We start from the raw sequence: 25,182 nt of genomic DNA, 5'->3' as shown, positions 1-25,182 counted from the left end.
CCCTGACCATTGTTCCTCACAATGATTTTTTTTTTCCTAAATTTCAACTTGACTGGGCCAGCCCCGAGGTAACAGGCATCTAGTTAAAACTTATTCTGAGTGGATCTGCCAGAGCATTTTTTGATGGTACTGGCATTTGAATGGTGAGCTGTATAAAGCAGCTCACCCTCTTCTAGGTGGGTGGGCCTCATGCAAGAAGGTGAAGAGATGAAGAACAAATAATGAATTTCCCAGGGTAAGAGAGAATTCCTACTGCCCTAAAGACCTCCCAGATGGGACTCAGGATTCTTCAGTCTTTTAAACCAAACCAAAGCATAGATTCTCCCTTGGTCTTAAGCCTGCCAGTTCTCAGACTGGAGTTTATCCACCATTCCTCCTGGGCTTCCAGCTGACTGACTACAAAGGTGGATTCTTACCAACTTCTACAATTATGTGATCCAACTCTTCAGATAAATCTTTCTATGCTTCCTATTGGTCTCTTCCCCCCGGAAATCCTAATAAAATCTCAACACAAGAGGAGTAGGATGGTTTACCAGATGAAGACATGTTTTCTTTTCTTTTTTTTTAATATTTTTATTTTCTATATTCTTTGTTTACATTCCAAATGATTTCCCCTTTCCCAGATCCCCCCTCCCCATATGTCCTATAAACCTTCTTTTCTCCACCCATTCTCCAATCACCTCCCTCCTTTTTCTCTGTCCTTATATTCCCCTCCAATGCTAGATCAATCCTTTCCAGGATCGGGACCCTCTCCATACTTCTTCATGGGAATCATTTGTTATGCGATTTGTGCCTTGGGTATTCAGAGCTTCTGGGCTAATTAATATCCACTTATCAGAGATTGCATTCCATGTGTATTCTTTTGTGACTGGGTTACCTCACTTAGGATGATATTTTCCAAATCAAACCATTTGCCTAAAAAATTTTGTGAATTCATTGTTTCTAATTGCTGAGTAGTATTCCATTGTGTAAATATGCCACATTTTCTGTATCCATTCCTCCTTTGAGGGACATCTGGGTTCTTTCCAGCTTCTGGCTATTAAAAATAAGGCTGCTATGAACATAATGGAGCATGTGTCTTTATTGCATGCTGGGGAATCCTTTGGGTATATGCCCAGGAGAGGTATAGCAGGGTCCTCCGGAAGTGTCATGTCCAGTTTTCTGAGGAACCGCCAGACTGATTTCCAAAGTGGTTGTACCATCTTACAGCCCCACCAGCAGTGGAGGATTGTTCCTCTTTCTCCACATCCTGGCCAACACCTGCTGTCTCCTAAGTTTTTTTACCTTAGCCATTCTGACTGGTGTGAGGTGAGGTGAAATCTCAGGGTTGTTTTGATTTGCATTTCCCTAATGGCTAATGATGTTGAGCACTTTTTAAGGTGCCTCTCGGCCATCTGAATTTCTTCAGGTGAAAATTCTTTGTTTAGATCTGTACCCCATTTTTAAATAGGGTTATTTGGTTCCCTGGGGTCTAACTTCTTGAGTTCTTTGTATATATTGGATATTAGCCCTCTATCAGATGTAGGGTTGGTGAATATCCTTTCCCAATTTGTTGGTTGCTGTTTTGTCCTTTTAACAGTGACGACATGTTTTCTAAGGTTCATTTGTGCCTTGTTCCTAATGCTGAATGGAACAGCAGCCATCATCACGGATTTTCTACAAGGTTTAGTGGCACAAGCAAACGTTCTTTTAGAATCCACATAATACTCCATCTTCTGGCTGAGTACACAGACAACCTCAGGACAGATGCCACATCAGTCTTTCCCACACAATGTCCACTCCTGGGTCATGCTTGGTATGGAGTAGACTCAATGAGTGCTGTGGTGAATTAAAGAATAAGGAATTCCTTGATAGAGGTACTGTTTGTACTCCCTCATAATAGATGGAGAAACGAACTCTAAGAGACACTAAAGAACCAACCCAAAGTCTCAAGGCTAATTCAGGGGAAATGAGATAAACTTCTAAGTTCAGTTGAGTTCAAAACCCACATCCTAAACCCTGGACTATAGAAGAGTTGGGCCTGACTCCAGATGTGATCCTGGCATTCACAGCTGTAAGTCTCTCAGCTAGTGGGAAGGATATGTGGCATCCCTTACAGCTCTGTAAGCCCTATCCTACCCCAGAGTGACAGCTGTGACATTTAGCTGTCCACCGAGGTTTCTATAGGCTAATTTGGGAACCTAGCCAAGGATGGGTCCATCTTCAACACCATAAGCAAGCCAAGAAAGAAAACTCAGCACAGGCATCTTATCACCCCCAACTCTTTCCTCAGAGATGCTTGCAGGTAGCAGAAGAACCACGTGGATCTGACCCCCAGGCTGAGAACTGAAAGCATGGAGCAGATAAGGCTGACTACTCCTGAGAGGGAGGGAGGGTTTGAGGTTGTGTCTCCATCTCTCAAGATTATCATCTGCTTACACCCTACATGACTCCTAAGGACCCTGTGGGCTGAGCTGTACTATACGGTGGACAATCAGCTAAGAGCTGGGTAAAGGCAGTCAGTTGAGCACATATCAGCAGGAGAGGGAAAGGAGGAGGCAAAGGCTTGCAGTGGAAGCTGATCCAGAGGCTTTCGTGATTCCCATGCACTGTCGAATCCACTTGCCATGGGAGGCACACAGGGAGATACCCAATAACCTGGCCTCAAATGAGGCCACACACTATTCTGCTTATTTGCCCTTTAGTAATCATGCCTTCTCACCACAGGTATTTAGAGAGCATTGGACTGGGTGCCTTGCCATGGGGGCCACCTTAGTCCATGGACCCATTGCATGACACAAACCAAACAAGTCAGATTTATCCTTATGTCCCTGCAGTACTAGCTCCCTTCCCAGGGATTTTAATACCACATAGCTTTGGGATAAGAACAGTGTAAGGCTGGAGAAAAGCTTCTTAGTCTGAGTGTTAGGGGTCTACCTCACCTCTAGGAGTCCTGGGAACCAGAGCGCAGCAATTCCCAGAGGGGATATCAACTTAGTTGTGTCATCTCAGAAGAAAGAGGGGTCCAGTTCTTATATCCTTTGTTGAAAAGTGTCCTTTGCTGAGTGTCTTAGTTTCTTTCTTTCTTCCTTTCTCCCTTCCTTCCTTCCTTCCTTCCTTCCTTCCTTCCTTCCTTCCTTCCTTCCTTTCTTTCTTTCTTTCTTTCTTTCTTTCTTTCTTTCTTTCTTTCTTTCTTTCTTTCTTTCTTTCTTTCTTTCTTTCTTTCTTTCTTTCTCTGTGAAGAGATACCATGACCATGGCAACTCTTACAAAGAAAAACATTTAATTGGGGCTGGCTTGCAAAACTGTAAAAGCAGGCAGATGTGGTGCTGGAGAAGGAGCCGAGAATGCTACATCTTGACCTGGAGGCAGCAGAAGGAGACTGTGTAGCACACTGGGCGTAACTTGAGCATATATAACCTCTAAGCCCACCTCCACAGTGACATACTTCCTCCAACAAAGTCACTTACTCTAACAAGGCCACACCTCCTAATAGTGCCACTCAGTGTAGCCAAGAATTCAAACAAACGAGTCTCTGGGGCTATTCCTATCAAACCACCGCACTGAGTATCCCCTGTCTGAAAACCCAAGCCTGAAATAATACTCTACAGGTAGATTTTTCAAGGAACATGACACATAAATGGAAAATTCCACATATGAACCCACCAGAACTTAGGTACACTAAAACATTGTGTGAAACCACCCTGAGGCTATACCTATGAGCTGTGCATGAGAAGTAAATATTTAGATATGACATGGGGCCTTTCTTCAAGATGCCTCAGTATGTCTGCATAAATTTTCCAAAATCCAAAATACTGCAAAATCTAAGGCCTCTCTGGTTCCAAGCATTTTCAATAAGGGGTATTCAACCTTCATATGAACTTGTGACCCTTGACATTAAATCTATGTAGTTTGGAACTTGTAGAGACAGAGCAGGATACACAGAATTGCCTGTGAGGGGAGCCTGTGCTTATAAGAGAGCCAGCAAGCAGGCATTGTAGAGGAAGGGGTCTCTGGGAAAGGCTTTGAGAATAGAAAATTGGAAAAGACTGAGGAGTGCGGGAGTCTAAACGATGGTAAGATTCCTTTCTCCTTTTATCCCCATATCACAGCTCTATTTATTCTGAGAAGCACCCAGCTGTAGCTCCAAAATAGACATGCTGAAAAACGCCTCTAATGATAGAGGAGGCTTCTGCAGGATCCCAGCTCGGAACAGCCCTCCGCAAGGGGTAGGAACACCAAAGGGCCCTCGGAAGGGGACACCTCTGGGTATCTCTGTCGTTCCTTTCCCCCATCCAAGGGAGTTATGGTTCCTCTTTCCAGGGTTACAGGAAAGAGGTTGTGGTCTGCCCCAGGAAGTCTGTCCATCTCTTTGCTGAAAGAGGCTCCCAGAGCTACACGGGACAGGTAGAATTTGTAGCAGACAAGGATCTGGCTGTCAGAAAGAACTCTTCACGTTAGTTAGGCAAAGACAGAGCTACCATAAGAACAGCGAGTCTCTGATCTAGAGACTGGACACGGCCACTAGATTCTACTCTGTACACAGGAGACATATTAGGTCAACACGAAACCCAAGACCTGGGCAGTTAACCCTTACTCTCCTGGGCTGTAAAGACACCGAGGAAGCTGAGATGCTAAGGGTTAAGTCTGTTCTCAGAAAAATGAACTAGTTAGTTCTTATGTCTGGCATAGACATAAGATAATGTCTAATAAGACATGGAAGCCCTGATATCTTCTAGGCTATGACTTTTGCTACTCAAGACCAAAGAGCCAGGATTAATTTCTTTGGGCTTTAGGCTTCCTGTTGATCACAGGAAGTGGAGTTACTGCCCCATTTAACACGAATCTGAAGTGGACAGTGGCACGGCTGAGGAGCACGGCAGCTAAGTTAGTGCTGACTGAAGGCCTCTTAGGTCTCAATATGGATGAAAACAGTGCACAACGATAAGAGAGGAAGTCTGTTTAGTGGTGTCTGGACGCTTCCTCAGAACTGCTAGTGTGACATTCCTTGTTATCCCCTGTTTCCATCCTCAGAGGACAGTTGATGTGGCCAGAAGATATATTACCAACAAGTTCTAAACAACTATTCATTATAAGGATTATCTTGAACCTTCCTGGTTGTATACATTTTGCCTTCTGGGAGTTATAACCACTAGGTTATAACCTTGGATAATTGGCATCTCCTGGATACTTTGAATGTTTCAGTCATACGTGCTAACTTTTAACTGTCAAAACAAAGGGAAGAGGTTGGTACTGTTACTCCTCTACCATGTTGCATATGGAGAAACCGAGGCATGAGGACATTGAAGTAACTCAATATCATAGAGCTAAAAAATGATATATTTATATCTTATATTCTTATCTGCTTTACCACACCCCTAGCCCAGTGAAACATATGACCAGTTCATTTTGTTAGGAAAGGAAGCAGGCAGCTGGGCAGGGGTGGTGCACGCCTATAATCCTAGCACTTGGGAGGCAGAGACAGGCGGATTTCTGAGTTCAAGGCCAGCCTGGTCTACAGAGTGAGTTCCAGGACAGCCAGGGCTACACAGAGAAACCCTGTCTCAGAAAAACGAACAAACAAACAAACAAACAAACAAACAAACAAAAAAGGAAGCAGGGCTTGGTTAGGTCCATATTCTAAACAAACAAACAAAAAATCCTATAGAAAAGATATCAAGGTTAAATTACGTGTATGGGTCTTCATGTCTCTAGCCTTTTCACAACAATACTTGAAACATACAGCTAGGATTGTGATTACCATAAATCAACAGTCAGTTTGAGTACCCATATAGTAGGAGAACAAGGAAGAGGCTACAAATGCTACAATGTTCAAATGCTCAAATGAACAAAAGTTCAGGGAGAAATCCTGACCAGTTGGAGAGAGGAACACACTCTCTAAATAATGCCATAGGGCACAGTGTGGTTTATGCAAGAGAGGTTTAAATGACATTACACTCAAGAGCAAAGCAAGCAAAGGAGTTAATCTTATCTCACGGGAAGGGTGGGGCAGGAGCTGGGTCTGTGAAGAGGAGAAGGTGGCTGAGACATGGGGTTTGTTACAGGGTGCAAGAGAAGCCCTGAGGTTTACAAAGGTGGCTGCACCCAGAGCTAGGCAGGGCATAGACTCCTTAGGAATGCACCCCGAGGGTAATAATTTGGTGACCAGTTCATTGATTTTGGCAAGTATAACTTCACCCAGGATACGGACAACACTTAAAAGATACAGAAGGCATGGGTGAAGGGAGTTATACTGAGGCAGGATCCAAAAGATCCACAGCCCATTGGAGGAAGAGCTGATGGTGGGGAGAGGCTGGCTGGAATCTGTCTGGGCCTGGGACCATCCACTGTGGGAGAATATAAAAGAGAAAGTCACAAACGCTTGTTTCGCAACTGCTGGAAACCTCGCAGTAAGATTCCCTCCAGCACAGAATGCTACACCACCAGTCCATATTCTGTATCTTCACAGATACGAGCCTCCTTTGTGCAAACACCTCAGACACCTTTTTTTTGTTGTTGTTGTTTTTTGTTTTTTTGCCATGGAACTTTCTTTATGCCCCCAGTAAGATGAGCTCTCTCTACTTCTACTTCTGTGTTTACTATACATTTGTTATGGTCCCTTTTCTAACTACAAGTTCTTATGTGTGCCTGAGTGTGAGTGTGGTTACACACGAGTCGAATGTGTATGTGTGTGTGTGTGTGGTGTGTGTATGAGTGTGTGTGTGTCTCTGTGTGTGAGTGTGTGTGTCTGTGTGTGTCTGTGTGTGTGAGTGTGTGTGTGTGTCTGTGTGTGGTGTGTGTGTGTGTGAGTGTGGTGTGTGTGTGTGTGAGTGTGTGTGGTGTGTGTGTATGTGTGTGTGTGGTGTGTGTGTGAGTGTGTGTGTGTCTCTGTGTGTGAGTGTGTGTGTCTGTGTGTGTCTCTGTGTGTGAGTGTGTGTGTGAGTGTGTGTGTCTGTGTGTGGTGTGTGTGTGTGTGAGTGTGGTGTATGTGTGTGTGTGAGTGTGTGTGGTGTGTGTGTGTGTGTGTGAGTGTGTGTGGTGTGTATGTGTGTGTGAGTGTGTGTGGTGTGTATGTGTGTGTGTGTGAGTGTGTGTGGTGTGTGTGAGTGTGTGTGTGAGTGTGTGTGTTGTGTATGTGTGTGTGTGAGTGTGTGTGTGTGTGTGAGTGTGTGTGGTGTGTGTGTGTGGTGTGTATGTGTGTGTGTATGTGTGTGTGTGGTGTGTGTGTGAGTGTGTGTGAGTGTGTGTGGTGTGTATGTGTGTGTGTGTGAGTGTGTGTGTGTGTGTGTGTGTGTGTGTGTGTGTGTGTAGGCTGGAGGACGACCTTAGGAGTTACTCTGCAGGAGCTATCAACATTGATTTTATCATTCTCTTTGGTCTGGCGCTCTCCCAGCAGGCCAGCCTGGCTGAGTGGGCAGCAAACCACAGGGATGCATCCATCTCCACCTCCCCAGTGCTGGGACTACAAGTGCACATGGCCAAGCAAGCACAGCTCTTTTCCATCAGTTCTGGGGATCAAATCCAGGTTCTCACGCTTGCATGGTAGCACTGATTCCCCAGCCTCAGCATGCCAGCTTTTTGCAAGCTAAGCAAAGGGAACGCCCCTCTTCTGAAGTTGTATTTAGCACAGGACCTGAAATACAATAAGCAGCCCACCATCCATCCAGGAGTGCGATTCCGAATGGCCCTGTCTGTTCTGGAGATGCCCTTTCCAGGAGCAGAGTTCTCGAGTCAGCTCTTGGTGGCATCTCATTAAAAAGGACAGGAAGACCTTGGGGCAAGCTCTAGCTCTACCCCTCCTTAGGCACGTCACGAGTGCACTGCCAAGTGTCCTCCTCCTCGACTTCCTCCCCAGTGACACAAGCATGACGGTGCAGATGCTGTAGGTCATAGTGAGGCTGCAAAGCCACGCTGGGCGTACACAGGGTGGGGGTGTATGCAGAGCCAGGCTCAGGGCTCTCCGGGCAGAATGCAGACACTGAATCAATGGATGCTCTGCGTGTACACGCATGTTAGTGGCAAGTGGCCAGGCTCCCTAATCAGCCCTGCTATTTCATCACTTCCTCCTCTGCAGTTCTACAGAGAACAATTGTAATCCATGGGCCTGAGGGAGGTGAAATGACCAATGAGAATTCACATTCACACTCACACACACACACACACACACACACACACACACACACTACAGAGACACTGAGTACTTGAATCCACTCAGCCTCTGTCACTCAAAGGAGAAGGACTACGCTAGGCGGAGTAGCAGAGACTGGCTACAGAAGCATGCAGAGGTGAAAGAGACCACAATAGATTCCAATCCCAGTCACAGAGGATCTCAGAAAAAAGCTGTACAGGTCACAGGACCAACAACCCAGCCCAGCTCAGGCCCCTCTGTTTGAACTCTTTTAGAGATAAGGGTCTCCATACTTGCAACCTGTCCCATTGCTCAAAGTATGAGAACGCCTTATAAAGTTCACATGCAGAGGTAGAGAGCTGGCTCAGTGGGTGAAGTGCCTGCTTTATGAGATCTGAGTCCAGCTCCCTAGCCCCCATATAAAACCTGGGCATGGCAGCACGTGTCTGTAGTGTCAGCGATGTGGGAAGGTGGTGGGAGGATCCCTGGAGCTCACTGGTCAGTTAATATAGCTGACTGGTAAGCCCTGGGTTCAGTGAGAGACGCTGTCTCAAAGAATAAGGCGAGAGCAATTGAGGAAGACTTCCTATGTTGAGATCTGGTCCCCACACACTTGGGTGTGCCTACTCACATACACACTGCACCAAACAAACATAAAAAACAGACAGACAAAAGAGAGGAGGAAAGGGAAGGAAGGGAGGAGGAAGGGGAAGAAGGAAAGAAAGGAAGAGAGAAGGAGGGAGGGAGGGAGGAAGAGAAGGCCCAAGTGTATTTTCTGCCATCTTTTGTGTCTGCCTTTAGGACACATGTGGAGCCAAACCCATCTCACCACCACTTGTTGACCCCTTTCATGGGTGAAGAACAGAACAGCTTATGGCAACAACCTCCACCTAAAATGATCCAACTCCTTCAAGGGACTGTGTCAAAGATGGTGTCTTTGGGGCATTCCCCCCCGCCCCATCTTCCAGTGAGGGCCAGGATATGACCAGAGGGGCCCTGGGTAGCAGAGAAGCGTGATGAGGTGGAACCAGGCTAGGAACCAGGTTAGGGCATGGGACTAAGCACAGGAGTGGTTTGCTGAAGGGAAGAGGGGAGGGCAGGGCAGTGAGAGGAAAGGATGTGGAGCCTGACGTTGGTTCCTGGTTCCCCTAAACTTCCCAGTGAGGGGACAGCAGCTGAAGGACCCCTGGAAGGATGTCTACAGCAAGCATCCAAGCCCTGTCAGGGGGTTAGCTGGGGTGGAAGACAGTGTGACTTTGGGACTCCTCAGAGTAAGGAAATGACACACACCTGCTCTGCTGACAGGAGCTACCCATGAGTCACACCCCGGAAGTGGAGAGGGAGCAGCTTGGGGTGGGGGAAGGTAGGTCCAGGAGGTGCAGGCAGAGGCTCTGGTTTCAACTTAACCCTGCCTTCAGAATGTCAAATGGGTCATCAAAGAAGTCGCCAGAGGACAAGGGCGAGACCTGGATTTGTACCAGCTTACCAGGAATTTGTCAGCAATGTGTATCAATAAAAAGAAGCCTCAGGCGAGACGTGGGCTGCTCTTCTTACCACTATGGAAATCCAGGCTGTCCCTTCAGAACATGAACATCGCATGTTCTTGATATACTGAGCTAAGGGGGGTGGGGGGTGGATTTAAGGACGAGAAAAACTCAAAAGGAGCGTGTTTAGAACAGCGGGGTTATAGATGAATCTGTGTGTGCACTTACTCATTCCCACGTGGCCTTCACGTGGGTACAGGGACCCAGCTGGTGTCATTGGTAGCAATGAAAACATGGGTCCATTTAGTATCTCTCAACATCTTTTCAGGATATAGGGAGAGTGTCTCAAGCAAAAGTCCTTCCAGCTCCTTCAGCTGGGCCTTCCAACACCACAGCGAAAGTACATGATACATGAAACCCCACTTGGTGCCCTCAATCTGGAGATTGAGGAGACCCAGGGCTGTGCTTCCCCCAGCTCAGGGCTCTCTGGACCTATGGAGTCGTCGTTGTCGTTGTTGTCGTCGTTGTCGTCGTCGTTGTTGTCGTCGTCATTGTTGTGAGAGACAGAATTTTATGTAGCCCAAGGCGGCTTCAAATCACTATGTAGCTGAGAGTGATCTTTAACTCCTGAGAGCATACATTGCCTTCATTAGAAGCTTTGCCAGTGAATTCGTGTGTATTCCCCAGAGCGTTTGACTTTGGCCTGTGTGCCCTACTGTGTATGAAGAGCTGGGAGGGCAGGGCGCCCTGGATGGCATGGATTCATTGACATTTGCTGCCTGAATTGACATAAATGAGTGTCAGTCTACATAAAAGAGAAGGCACGTGTGATTTTTAGTGGCTCTAGTGAAGGGACTGTGTCAAGCTCCTCTCCTCAACCTGCATGGAATGCTGGGTAAAATGAAAGCAGCTGGCTCCATTACACCCAGGTAGGAATGTGGAAACTCCAGGTATCAAAAATCAAAGAACTGTGATTTAGAGCAGTGAGTGATCGGTGGTGAGGTCACGGGACCAGAGGAAGCTCTGAGAAGCAGAATGGTGACCAGTGTTGGCATAGAGTCATGCCATCTGACCTTAGACCCAGAGGATAAGGCGCTGTGCTAGCCTGGAGACCCAGAGCAACAGCACTGCTCGCTAGCTCGCTGACTGGAGGAAGCCTGACCTCGGACTGGAGCCCAGCTACAAAAAGAAGGGAAAAAGTGAAAGGCCAAAACTGATGTAGTGTGTAGAGAAAAGTCTAATTCAAATAATTAAAATAGAAATGAATACAGAAATGAAGGGGGTGTGGGAGACTCAAAACACCATAGGATGCGTCTATAATCAGAACCCAAAAAAGTTATGCCCACTCCTCGTTTGCAACGATGATTGACGCACACAGGCAAGAGCCAACCTTAAGGCGTGGCAGCAGATACACATTGTCAACCAGAAAATCTACAACTGGGATGGCAGAGTAATTGAGGACTGTAAAAAGGATAGGGACTATACATGGCTCACACCTTTAATACCTGTACTTGGGAGGCAGAGGCAGGCAGATCTCCATGAGCTCAAGGCTGGCCTGGTCTGCACAGTGAGTTCCAGGACAGGCAGGGCGACACAGTGAGACCCTGACTCAGAAAGGAAGAGGAGAAGGGGGAGCAGAAGGAGGAATAAGAGGGACTGAGGCACTCAACAGTAGAGTGTTTGCCTAGTGCAAGGCCAGAAGTCAGGCCCTCAATACAATAGTAGCGGTCGAGCTGTATTATTTAAATAGAAGGGAGAGCACAAAAAGTTCAAGATAATAATCTTAATGACTAAATGGGGGGGGGGGTGAGGATATTTAACAGAAAGTCTCACTGGAACACTAGCTGACAATGGTTTAGGGACAGCTTGTCATAAACACCTTCTGCTTTGAGGAGGGGACTGTAACGGTAATGAATGTTGGGCTTAATTCACATACATGTTAAAAGTCAGAAAGACCGAAAAAATGTTAGAACTCCAACAGACACAATTGATTCAATGGCTGGTCACAGTGTGGTAAAAGCAAATGCAACATATGACTAACATCGGTATAAAATGACATCATAGACCTATGCTACATAAGGGCTGGACAGATGGCTCAGTGGTTAAGAACACTGGCTGCTCTTACAGAGGACTTGGGTTTACAGCCATTTGAAACTCCAGTATCAGGGGATCAGATACCCTCTTCTAAACTTTGTAGGCCCCATGCATGCAGGTCATACACATACATACATACATACATACATACACACACATGGGCAAAACACTTATGTGTGTGATAAATAAATAAATATTTTTAAACAAATATGTTAAACCTATTAGAAGTTGGGGCCAAGGAGATGGCTCAGCTATTGAAGCATTTAGACTCATATTTGAGGACCAGATGTCAGATCGCTCTATATTCACCATTGAACATCCATACACATATGCCTGCACAAGACATGCAAAATATAAAGCAAACACTAGCAGACATACAAAAAGAATTGCAATTTTTCTCCTCCACAATTTCATTTGTCCCTGGGCACTACAGAACTTCATAGCATTCAGTCAGCTAAACCCTCCTTCCTGAACTGTACCCTGAGCCCCGTGCCACCTCGATGGAACTCAGGAGACCTGAGCACTCTGCAGGAGAAAGGATACCAGAGGCAAAAGAACATGGACTCTTCAAGGCGTCGCCATCCCTTGGGCTCCTCTGTGGCGCTGAGGAGAACCCATAATATTAAAGTGGGAAATCCTGTTGACAAGTTATGCTCATAAATGTATACACTCCCAGACAGAGTTAAATACAAACCACAAATATCAAAAGAAATTAGTCAGCCTGGTTTCTATGAGCGATACCGATCCACAGAAAAGGAAGCAAGCCCCGAAGATGCTAAGAAACTTCAGAGGCCACATGAACTTTAACACTCGAGTGCTAAAGTCAGAATTCAGGATATCTAAAATAATCTCACCTGGTATTCCTTGTTCAATACAGAAACCTGTTTACACCAAATACCTATCTTGTTACTCAATCGTAGCCATCTGTTTCCTTGCCCAGACTTCCCCTCCAATGAAGTCTTCTCTCTAGCCTCTTTCCCAGCTATGTCCCTTCTCTCATGAAGAGAAGGTAAGGCAGGAAGCTAGACCGATAGCACGTGACAGCATTAACAGTGTCTCAGAAGCACAGAATCTCCTTGTTCCTTTAGTTGGCAATGATACACTGTGTAGGTGAGGGATGGGCAGGCATGATGTAGCCCAATGAGATGCAGATGTTGGGGGCGGGGAGCTACCACTCACTTGGCTCTGCGCCAGTTGCTAGTATCAGCCCTGTCCCATTCCTCCATGAGCAAACATCTGGAAGCCACAGAGGACCGTGAGTTGCTCTAACACTAACTCAAGTGGCCCTGAATGTATTCAGGTTTTGAAAATATTCATAGGAACAAAAGAAACTGAGAAATTTTAGCCTGTAGCTATTTTTATTTCTTTTGCAATGATTATAGATCACAGGAAGGGGCATAACCAGCAGAGTTCTGTGACTCAAGACCCACCTTTCATCTTTCCCTAATGATGACATCTCTCAGTACATTATCAAAGCCAGGAAATGGACACTGGTATAACACTGGGACTGAACTACAGTCCTTACTCCATTTTCACTGTGTGTGTGTGTGTGTGTGTGTGTGTGTGTGTGTGTGTGTGTTTACGCATGTACATGAGGAGTGTGTTGAGGTTGGAAATCAATGTCAGGTGTCTTTCTCTTCTGTTTTCCCTTTTCTTTGCTCAGGCAGGATTCTCACTGAACTTGAAGCTGATTCTGTTATACTGACTGGCCAGTCAGACCCAGGGACGCTCTTGTTGCAGCGTGTGTGTTCTGCTGTGTCTGGCTTTTGATGTGAATTCTGGGAACCCAAACTCAGGGTCCTTATGCTTACTCAGCAGACACGTTATTGATTGGGTCATGTCCCCAGTTCCCGTTTTCACCATCTGCAATACAAGTTCTCTTGTTTGCATGCGCTCGTGTGCTCTGTGTAATTTCATCTTACATGCGCATTCACATAACGACAGTCACAATAACCCACTGTTTTATCAGCACAGATGGACTTCCCTGTGTGGTGGCCTTTTTAAAGTCATAATACTATACGAAATCTCTTAATCTCTAGAACTCCTAACTTATTTTTCATCTGCACAAGGTTGTCTTTTTAGTTTGTTGTTGTTGTTGCTGTTGCTGTTGTTGTTTTGAGACAGGGTCTTACTGTATGTTCTAGTATTGTCTCTGCTGCTATAACAAATAACCCCCTGAACAAATGCAACTTAGGGAAGAAAAGGATTTGTTTGATTTATGCTTCTAAGTTACTTTTCATTGAGAGAACTCAACGCAGGAACTTAAGGCAGGAACCTGAAACCAGGCCTGTCTGCTATTCCACCCGTTGTCCCAACCCAGGGAACTTACTTTACAGCCAGCACAGTGGAACCCGTGGATGATGGTGGTTGCTGGCTTGCACGGACTCATATTTAGCCAGCTTTCTTATATGACTGAGGACCACCTGTCCAAGGCACGGTATGGGCCTTCCAATATCAATTAATAATTAAGACAATCACCTACAGACATGCCTGCCTATAGGCCAGTCTCATCTGGGCAATCCCTCAGTTGAGATTGTCTCCTTAGATGACTTTAGTCTGGGTAAAGCTAATTGTTGAAGCTATGTATACTATGTATACTATGTATACAAGGCTGGCCTACTCATGTTATTCCTACTGTCTAGGTCTCCCGAGTACTGACTTTGCAGGCTGGATGCAATTGCCTTTTAGGGAATGTTATATAAATGGCCCCATCCAGCATTCAGCCTTTTGCTGAGATTCACCTCAGTTATGACGTGTATCTATGGCTCAATCATTTTCATGACTGCATAGTATTTCGTTGCATGGATGAACCAGTCACCCACTGGAGGACCTTCAGGTTTCTTCCTTTATTTATTTATTTTTCTCTTTTAACTGTAATTCGAGGGTGCGTGATTTGCTTTGGAGTACAGAGCCTAGAGAGTTATTGAATGGAAGCAGGATCCGCATGTGCTGTTATTAACATGCGAACAGATGGGGAAAGTGCTGTCCTCTCTAAATTAGCTTTAACAGCTACCACTTGTTCCTACTGGTCCTTCAGAATTTAAGTGGAATGTCAATGTTCCTGAGAAATCTTTGTATCTGTTACCGTCTGTGTAACCAACCCCATCTACCTTCCCTGGCCTATTATGTGGCCAGGGTCAGTGAGCATCTGCTGAATCAATAGATCAAACCTGTCATCATAGCCACTTTTAAGTACAGCCATCAGTCCCCCTCGTGCCATAACAATATACTGTTCAGAGCAACAGTCGGTAGGGCAGCGGTTCTCAACCTGTGAGTCGCAATCCCTTTGGGCAATCGATTAACCTTTTCACAAGAGTCACCTAAGACCGTCAGAAAAACACAGAGATTTACATTATGATTCATAACAGTAGCAAGGTTACAGTTATGAAGTAGCAATGAGAAGAGTTTTATGGTTGGAGTCACCACAACATGAGGATCTGTATTAGAGGGTCACAGCATTCAGAAGGCTGAGAATCGCTGCTCCAGGGGAAGAGCCAACAGCATAAGGATCGTGTTGCAAATTAAGACACAACAAGGAAGGAAGAGTGCCCACAGGCCTCAGGCGGCTGCTCCCAAGGTTTTGGAGCATACACAAAAACACAAACATCATGAGACATCGTCAGATGTGTAAGTGGAATGACTAAGTGAGAACTCATTGAAATTTCTCCTAATCCATGCTGCCAAGTTGCTTTCCAGAAAGGTAGAGGAACATTTCTCACTGATGCTATAAAATATTACCATAAGATTCAGTGGCTTAGAACAACATATGTTTATCTTATAGTCCTTGAAGTCAGAAGTCCTAAAATGAAGGTGTTAACTAGACTAGGGGAGAACATTTCCCTTTTGCAGATTTTAGAGACTTTTTGTATACTTTAGTGCATAGTCATCATCGGTCCCTATGCCCCACCCCCACCCCCGCCCTGGCCCCTGCTCTCTCTATCTCTGTCTCTATGTCTGTCTCTCCATCTTCTCTTCCTCTGGCCATGAGTCCTGATTTCCTCTTTTCATCACAGGAAACCCACATGACCCATCCAGAATGTTCATCTCCTTAAAGATCTTCAACTTCACCCCCACTCGCACAGCTGCCTTCACCATGTAGGACAATCTTCTCTCGGAGATTCCGAGGCCAGGGTGCGGACATCTTTGAGAAGTCATTATTGTATAGCAACGAGCGGAGTGTTAAAAGCATGGAGACTCTTTTTGAACAAGAGCAAAGCGCAGTCTGGAGAGTCAAAAGACAGAACCAAAAATAGCTGCCTAAAAACATCGCCCATGCAAAGGCTGGAGGGCAAGGTGGCTTTTCAGTTTCAGACATAGGCTGCACAATATAAATATCATCTTTGAAAGCCAGGATCTGGTTCCGTGACAGGCACCTCACTGACGCTGACCCTGGGTTCGAGCCCAGGGAGACAGAACAATGAGCAAAGGCGTCCGTTGCTCTGAACAACCCCACAGCAGGCCGCTGACACTAAGAAGGCAAAAGCTGAGGCCTTCTTCCTACCGAGGCTGCGACGGGAGGGCACGGAAAGGCGCCAGGCTGCACAGCCCTACATAAAAGACTCACCAAAGTCTCCTTCTCAGTCCTGCTATCTTGTTCTTCCTTCACGGTTTCTGCTCTTAGCAAAATCATAACACAACCGGTTTCCAAAGACTTTCAATGCCATTGTTTCCATTGTCCCAGTTACATGTGGCCACTAATCATGAAGCACTACACAACTTATCAGGGCTTGCCAAACACTACCCGGGGCTCACCTGTTCTATCCGCCCGCCATGCCTCCTCCCAGCCCTTCAGAGGATGTCTTTCATTTTCCTGAGGGGAACCGCTCTCCTTCTCTCTCTCTCTCTCTCTCTCTCTCTCTCTCTCTCTCTCTCTCTCTCTCTCTCTCTCATACCTAAAGTGGAGGCTGCCCATCGTGCTGGACCATCTCTTCAGCTTCCTCATCCCATTCTACACACAGGATGCAACACATTAACTAAATGAAACCAACATCCTGCTTCAGTCTCAGAAGTAGACAACGAGACTGGTTTCATCATCCCATCTGAGTTTAGAAAAATGTGCATCCAGATAGATAAAGCTGTTAGCATGGCTGGTGTGTGTGTGTGTGTGTGTGTGTATGCGTGTGTGCATGCACATGTGGGTAGAAGCAAGAAGACAACTTTAAGTATCAATCCCCAGGTTCCATCCATTTTCCTTTAGCCAGGGATTTTCACTGGCTTGAATCTCGCTGAATAAGCTTGTTTCTTCTTCACCTGGGAACTCCAAGGATTCATCTGTCTCCATCCCCCCAGTGTCAGATCAGAAGTGAAAAGCACCAGGCCCAGCTTTATTTCACATGAATACTTGGGATTGAACTCAGGTCCTCAAGCTCGCAGGACATGAATCTATCTCGCACAGCCTCTGGTTGACTCTGATGGCAAAACACAGGCTCACAAATGTGGGATCTCTTACTATCCCACTCCTCACCGGCCCCTGCCCAGTGAAGTACTTGCTTGCCTTGTTGGGCATTTAGAAGAGAGAGGAGAAACTAGGAGACATCTCTTGGCTCAGTGAGGGGGTTCTTTATAATGTTTTATCTTTGTATTATTATTATTTTATGTGTATGAGCATTATGCCTGCATGTAGCATTTGCACAGTAGTCTGGTGTCTATGGAGTCTAGAAGGAGGCATTGGATGCCCTGGAACTGAAGTTTTGGACAATTGTGAGTTACTGTGTGGGTGCTAAGAATCAGACCTGGGTCCTCAGGAAGAGCAGCCAGTGCTCTTAACGGCTGAGCCATGTCTCCAACTCTTGGTTTTTGTTTGTGTTTTTCACAGGAATCCATTGTGACCCTCACTTGGCCTTCCATACCTCCTGCAGAGGAGTCAGTGGGTGTGGAAAAAAAGCACTTGGCTGCTCACCAAGATCTATGCACAGTGGGGTGGGGAGTGGGCATACAGAAAGCTGGAGAATCGACGAAGAGCAGAGATCCCACGACAGAAGGGACCTGAGTTGGCTGAGCAAAGAAGACATAGCCCTGCCCGTGGGCCCCTGAGTCACCCAGGATAGGGAGCACAGAGTCAGCTCCCTGCCCAGAGGAAGTGGGACCCAAACATCAGACTGAGTCATATTTATTGAAGAGACGCTGGGAACAAAAGCTGTAGACAAGAGCCTGTGCGGGGGAAGGCATTCAAACTGCTTTTCCCCACCCCATTAGCCCTGTTTCCCTGCCTGCTACGTGGGCCTCGGCTTACGGAAACCAAACACACAGTCTACTTTCACATCAGCCCAGGGCGGGTGGCTTTAACCCAATTGCAGCAGGTGTGTTTTGAGAGAGTGGCTTACTGCTGATACTTCATGATTAACATTTTCCCATAGACTGTGTCTATGTTTTATTCAAAAGATAATGTGTCTGAAATGATCCTGTGACTTGTGGAGTGTTGACAATTTAATGTTTAAAATGGCAAAAACTGCTCTGGGATTAGAACAGATCTTTTTGGAGATCCAGTTCCAGCTTTGCCTGGAGTCGCACTGAAGTTAGCAGAGGGATGGAAAGCAAGAGACGCGGGGAATCTGGACAGATTCTGTCTCCACGTGATGGCAGGGCTTTGGGCAAAAATGTTCTTCTATTGTCTTACATAGGAATTTTTATTTGCAATGTAAAAGAAACATTTTTTTTTAATATTCACAATTAACCTCCAGTCACATCTTGGGAAACAATTTCCTAAGCTGTGAATGGTGAGTAGGTTGGGCAGTTGCCAGAGTCTCTCTTGACTTAACCACCTTTGGTTATGACTTACTGTTCTAGCTGTCTGGGCAGAGAATTGGTAAATCTGCCTTCTCATAAGACCCTCATCAAATACCTCTGTCTTTTCAAAGCTAGCTCTAACTAGGTCAGTGGTTGACCTCTGTGGTATATTTAACCTCTAGGGACTAAGTATTCTTTTTTTATTATTAAAAAGCAGGAATTTTAGCAAGAAGCCCTGCTTAGCTCCTCGATGAGTTCACAGGATTGAGGGGTGGGGGTCGGTCAGCTCACTCGGCGAAGCTGCCCATGCCCCTCTCTAAGGGCTTTGGAAAGTACCGTCCAGTGAAAGACAGGGCCTTGAGAGCTCGCTGGGTTTCCCACCTTTCCTGTTGAGACCTTCATTTATGAAACTCGCCTCCAATTGCCTAAGGGTAGGTGTTGGGGCAAAGCGTTCATGCCTCTGGAATGTCTGTTCATCCTTGGCCAGACTCCCAACCTTCGAGATCCAATAACACCCAAATTCTATTTGACTTACTCTAAACCACCTATGGAGTGTGCTTTGCCACCTCTTGCCTCCAGAAAGCCTCCATTTGCAAATTTGCCTTTCACCCAGCTACCAAGTAATTGCCATGGAAGGTGACATAAACCTCAAACACCTACCTCAGGGACCGCTCTCTCTCAGCACCTCAGCTAGGCCTTGGTTAGCTTCTGACTCATTTGTTTTTTTGTTCCCCAGCCAGAATGAGAAGAGGCCCGTAAAATTCTTAAACTGAAGTCCTAACAAGGTGCCACCTAGCCACCTGAACCATGGGGCCCAAGGAAAGAAAAGGTAGAAGTGTTGCTATAATTTATTCTGACAGCTTTGAGACAAAGTGCTTTGAAATGGTTTGATGGTGCCACCAAGGTCATCAAAGAATGGGTGACTGGCATATATCTGTTTCAATAGATATCTCAGGATCTTTTCCAATCTCCAAGCAAAAACAAGACCAGATTTTTTTTTCCCAAGAAAATTTTTCTCTCAAAAATCTGTAAAGAGGCTCATAGAATGTAGAGTATATCAGTGCATTGATCTTCTTTGGGCCTTGCAAGCAGCTCTCCTATGCACAGGTTAAGTTCTATACTCAAGGGTCCATTTCCAAGATGAAGGAAAGGGACACATGGCTGTTGAGAACCGAGCCTGCTTTCGCAGACGCCAGGCAGTGCAGCTTAGCTCTCCTATGTGGTTTCTGCAGGACCCTGAGTCCTGAGACTCCAACCAGAAGCTGAATTTGGCTTAAGAGGCAGCAGGGCTAAAGGAAGAACAAGGACATTGTCTCTTGGTGTTCTGATCAAAAACTGGATTGGCATGACATCCCTGGAGACTCCTGGGTGCTGTGTATTAGGAAACAACACAGCCAGCCAGAGAGTCTGAGCCTGAACAGGTTGTTCCCAACTTGTGTGATGTCTGGTCCAGAGGTTGGATCAGGCTGGGATGCGTGTACATGGAAGAGCAGAGAGAAGGGAGGGACATAAAGATCCTGGGAAACTGAGACTGTTCGGCAGTTCAGGAGTGTCTGAAAGACAAACACTCTGGGCCAGTGGTTCTCAACCTCTGGATCATGACTCTTCTGGGGGTTGCATATGATATATCTTGTATATCATATATTTGCATTACGATTCATAACAGTAGGAAAAGTACAGTTAAGACATAGTAACAAAATAATCCTGTGGTGGTAGTCGGGTCACCACACCATGAAGAAGTGCATTAAAGGGTCGCAGCACCAGGAGGGTTGAGAGCCACTGCTCTAGGCACAGGCAGAGCAACAGCTGACAGGTAAATGGAAGGGTGTAGAGAATCATCTCCGAATGGAAGAGGATGTGGGGAACACAGTGGCTGGGGGCAGGGGTGCAGGCTTGGTGTAGGGAGGGCTGCGTGGGAGCAGAGAGGATTCTGCAAGCTGCCCTGACTGCATCAGAGGCATCCTGGGAACAAGTGCAAGCAGAGAGATCCGGCCCTTCAAGAACCACCTACCCACCCGCCCCCACAAAGATATTATCCAATGCCAAGTAAAAGCCAAACAACAACCAATGTGGGCCCCTGGATGATGAGCACTATGTCTCAAGAGCAAAACACTGGCTACCTCTGAAAGTTACCTTCCTGCAGCTGCAGAGAGAAATCAGGAGCTGTTTGTATCGTCTGCAGTGCTCCATGTACAATGCGGAGAGGTGTGATCGCACTTCCTTTACTGGTTGCTAAGCATATTGTTACTAGGCAACGGCACTGAGATGATGCACAAGGCTGAAGTTCTAGGAGCTGTGCATGCTGGAGAGCTGCATACCAGGGAAGAGTGGGAAAGGGAAATGGGAAGAGAAGTGGGCTCTGTTGGTTTTCCTTTGATGGAGTGGTCTTGGCATAATCCTGTGTTTGGTGGCACAGTCCCCTTAATCCCAGCACTAGGGAAGCAGAAGGAGAGAGACCTCTGAGTTGGAGGCCAGCCTTGTCTACATCGTGAGTTCCAGCCAAGCAAAGACTCCATGGTGAGACCCTGCCCTGGGTGTTGGGAGTATTGTCATACATAGTGTTTTGTCTACTTCCAGTTCTGGCTGTGACATTCAAGACAGTAGTAGAATCATTTCTCCAAAACATAGAGAGTAAGCGAGGCCACGCATTTGAAGATTCCGTTCATACAAGGAGGAAAGGAAGTGACTCTTTGTGTTGCACTTAGATAAGAGAAACTCTGGGGGATGGGGATCCCCTGTCATTGAGGGCTGTTGGATATAGACTTCAGGGCAGTTCTAGTTCCAGTTGTCTGAGAATGCAACACAGCAAGGGGACCAACCCTCTAACAATAAGAGATATCCAATAATAGATGGTGTCATTGGGAGGAAACCCATCCAATAGTTGGTGAGATGGAAGAAAATATCCTTAAAGAGAGAGTTGGAGAGTTGAGAGCAGTCTACCCCATACTCACCATGGTGACAGCCGTAGCCCATGTTTTTCAACAATAAGAGACTACTACTTTACCCCACGTCATCATGGAGTAGAAGGCAAAGTATTCTATTGGGATTGCTCCAAAGAGTCTCTTTCTTGAGCCCTTTCTCATCCACACACAGAACACGGGAGCACCAAGGCTCAAGTATACCAATGCATACCATGGTTCACAGTGCCCAAACTGACAGCTTAATTATGCCCCACCCATCTCCAGAGTGGCAGTGAGCTACACTTAATTATGTGTTGAATGGAATTTTATGAGATACGTGGGGACTTAATGAATAGCAGATGTTGTCAAAGTCACTCATCAGGGCTGAGAGTGGATTTAAAAATCCCATTCTCTGAGGGCTTCCTTAGAGACTGAGGGAGGAGAGTGCTTGCCTTCACTCAAGCTGTCGTGGCCTCTAGATTTGGCATGGGACGCTTCTCTGACCCAGGTAAAAGGAGATCCCATCCCGGAGGGCTTCATGAAGGTGGGATGGTAGGAAGAGGACAAGGCTATCATTGGGTGGAGAAGAAGCAAGAGGCAAGAGGACTACTTGGGATGACAGACCAGCTCCTGGGTCAAGGAATGAGACCCAGATAAGACTTGGGAGACCAAGTGGCTCTTTGTAACCTGTGACATCTCCTGCATTCTTGTAGTCCTCATGTGACTTCAGGGCCCTGGGTTCCTGGCATTCTGGGTGGCAGCTGGCATTAAGCACCTCTTGACTCACCTATCCAGGAAAATTTTAGGCATGTCAAAGGTTTCATTTGTTTTCCAGGCCTGGAATCCCTTGTACATAACAGAATCTATCAACCTTCACCTGCCTTTTCAGTTGATGAGAAAGTCAAGAGAGCACTCTTAGACAGGTTACCCAGGCCCACCATCAGAACATCAGCCTTGAAGTCTGTGAAACACAAATACCCTCTCTTTGTACACCACAAAACCCACCACACTATACTTCCAGCTTGTTTTGCCTTCTGAGTTCTAGGCCTCACAGTAAGTTACTCTGCCTGAGTATTCCCACTCTGCACTGACCAGGCAGATCCCCTCTGCTGAGTCAGAGCTTGCCTCAGGTTCACCTAGATTTTAACACTGGCTACTCCATCTCAAAGATCTGACATCTTTATTTAGACATAAGTCAATGCTGAAGAGGGAATAGGAATAGATGTTGGCAGGGCGGTGGTGGCGCACATCTTTAATCCCAGCACTTGGGAGGCAGAGACAGGTGGATTTCTGAGTTCGAGGCCAGCCTGGTCTACAGAGTGAGTTCAGGACAGCCAAGGACTACACAGAGAAACCCTGTCTCGAAAAACCATTAAAAAAAAAAAAAGGAATAGATGCTGTCCTTCCAGGAAGAAAACATTTTCCCATTTGATAGAAGTTGTCCCATTTGATGAGTGCAGTTAGAAGATGAGGCTCAGGGAACCCCAGGCATGCATCTTAGAGTTTGCTTGTTGTTCTGCTAGGGAAATGAAGAAGAGCAGACCAGAGAGGTAGCAGATACTACATCCTCTAACCTTCCCTTTCCTTTCCCTTTCTTCCTCTATGCCTCCATGCAACCTGCAAAATCCTCATTGCTTCCTATAGTTTGTGGCATCTTGGGGGTGAGTGCATGTCTTAGTTATGGTTTTTCTGTTGTGAACAGACACCATGATCAAGGCAAGTCTTACAAAGGACAGTTCAATTGGGACTGGCTTACAGGTTCAGAGGTGCAGTCCATTTTCATCCATGCGGGAGCATGGCGGCATCTAGGCAGGCATGATGCAAGAGGAGCCGAGTGTTCTACATCTTCATCTGAGGAAGACTGGCTCCCAGACAGCTAGGACGAGGGTATTAAAACCCACACCCACAAGGCCACACCTACTCCAACAAGGCCACCTCTCCCAACAGTGCTACTCCCTGTGTCAAGCATATACAAAACATTACAGTGGGGGACCGTGTTTTCTAGTGTGTCTTGAAGTGACATAGGCAAGAAGAAGCAATAGTGCAGGGGTGATAAGAAGCACGTGAGGTGAGTCTTAAACTGCCAGAGACCATGCTGAGGCTCTGAGCTGCAGAGCTGGGATTTGGTGTATGTGTAGTTGGATTGACCAGGGATGAGACTCCACCGGTCCCTCAGTTACACACACTTGCATCTTCTAGAAGTGTTTCCTCTGATACACAGAATCTGTAAACCAGATTGATTACTTATGACACATAGTGCAGCACACACCGTGTATTAACATACGTGGTAGATACATGATTATCTACTGCCTTTTGATCTTCGCAATGGCCTAGTGAGGAAAACATTGGCTGTCAGTGTTGAGCATGGTGAAGTGTGTAGGAAGGCTGAGCTGGAGGGTTTGCAAAGTGTGGTCACATGGCTGGGAAGAGGAGGCTGCAGGGCATGAGGGACGGTTCAGTTTCTAGGCATACCTAGAAACAGAGGCCTCAATTCTCATCCTCGTGACCCGTGTCTCTGACAATGGAGAATCGGCTGTATGCAGACAAAGGCTCCCTCTGCTATGGTGGGAGACACTGCAGAGTATCAGCTTCAGTCCTGTAGCTCTCCCCTGCTTCATACTGGGGCACCCCTGTGTCCAAGTCCTGCTCCTTCTCTTAGCCCTTGCTAACAAACCTCTGGTGTCCATCAGGGTTATGGTGTCTGGGGCCAGGAGGTAAGGGAGCATGCGTGCTTACCATTGTCTTGAAAAGAAATGTGGGGGAGTGATTGGGCCTAGGTGGTTTTTTTTCCTCTCCAAACACTTTCTGAAAACCAGTGTGCGTGGTAATGGTTAATGACTTATAAAATATTGAAGAGAAGTTACCAGCAGCGCATGGCAAGAAGTTTAGCTGGCTTCTGTTAAGGCACAATCTGGAGCTGTGGGTCCCTTCCAGGGTGATACTATCATCAGTTAGGTACAAACAAACAGCAAAGGCCAGAACTTCCCAGAGACGTGTATGGAACCTTCCAGAGCTTCTGGAATTTATGTGGGATTCACAGGTCATGGGGACACCATAATCCTGAAGGACACCAGGGACTTGGTTAGCATGGACTGAGACAAAGAGCAAGACTCAAGAGACAAGGCTGGAGGGAAGAAGGTCAACGAGGGAGCTGGGGAAGAGCTGCAGGGCAGGGGCAGGCTCAGCTTGGTGTCCACGGGGGTATAAATGGGGACGATCTGGAGGAGATGAAGAAATGAGCCCAAGAAATTAAAAATTAACAAGGAGGGATTATCATAGCTGAAATTCCTGAGACAGATTTAGTCACTAAAGACAGCACTTTTTTTTTTTTTGGCTTGAATAAAACATTCCTGATACAGCTTCAGGGGTGGCAGTTCCCTGGGTAAGATTGGTAATCAAACTATTTTCAAGACTAAGGAACTGACTGATGACTCTGGCTCTCAGCCAGCTTAGCTCCTGGTGGATCCAGCAGCTGTCCCCTCTTTTCCAATTGCCTAGGCCTTTGTAGCTAGATCCCTGCATCGTGGACTTCTGGGGATGGGAGTTGGGGGAGACTCAGTTTGATCTTGGTTTGTTTCTAGTCCCTTCCTGTCCTACAGCAGACAACAGCCACAGTCTCCTAGGAACTAACCTACCAAGTAGGACACAGACACCAAGACTTCCTCGGGTTCCATGAGCTCATTGAGGAAGCTGTCTGTGCAATGAAGGATACCATAAAGCAGAAGGCCTGTGTGACAAGCAGCACAGAGACTCATGCATTTAGGAGACGGGTAGGATCAGCAGAGATGGTCCTGAGCATGGGGGAACAATAGCCTGGCAAACCAGCCCAAGGTCAATGTACCCAAAGCAGATGGAAGGTCATCTTGACCGT

The 25,182-nt window shown here is 46.4% G+C and overlaps 1 protein-coding gene across 3 annotated transcripts in view; it reads right to left on the bottom strand.

Moving 5' to 3' along the window:
• The window catches only part of Ptk2b (protein tyrosine kinase 2 beta), a 122,564-nt gene that overhangs the window by 79,589 nt on the left and 17,793 nt on the right, over positions 1-25,182 (bottom strand). The window contains exon 2 of one of the 3 annotated variants that reach the window (XM_052191146.1): positions 23,068-23,187. The exons of the other annotated variants lie outside the window; for them this stretch is intronic. The gene's annotated coding sequence lies outside the window, so the exon portion shown is untranslated. The remainder of the gene's footprint in view (positions 1-23,067; positions 23,188-25,182) is intronic. 3 annotated transcript variants of the gene reach the window in all.

This window comes from Apodemus sylvaticus, chromosome 8 (genome assembly GCF_947179515.1).
Source record: "Apodemus sylvaticus chromosome 8, mApoSyl1.1, whole genome shotgun sequence".
NCBI classification, from domain to species: Eukaryota; Metazoa; Chordata; class Mammalia; order Rodentia; family Muridae; genus Apodemus; species Apodemus sylvaticus.
The sequence above is the reverse complement of the archived record's forward strand: the minus strand, read 5'-3'. Positions and strand labels throughout refer to the sequence as shown.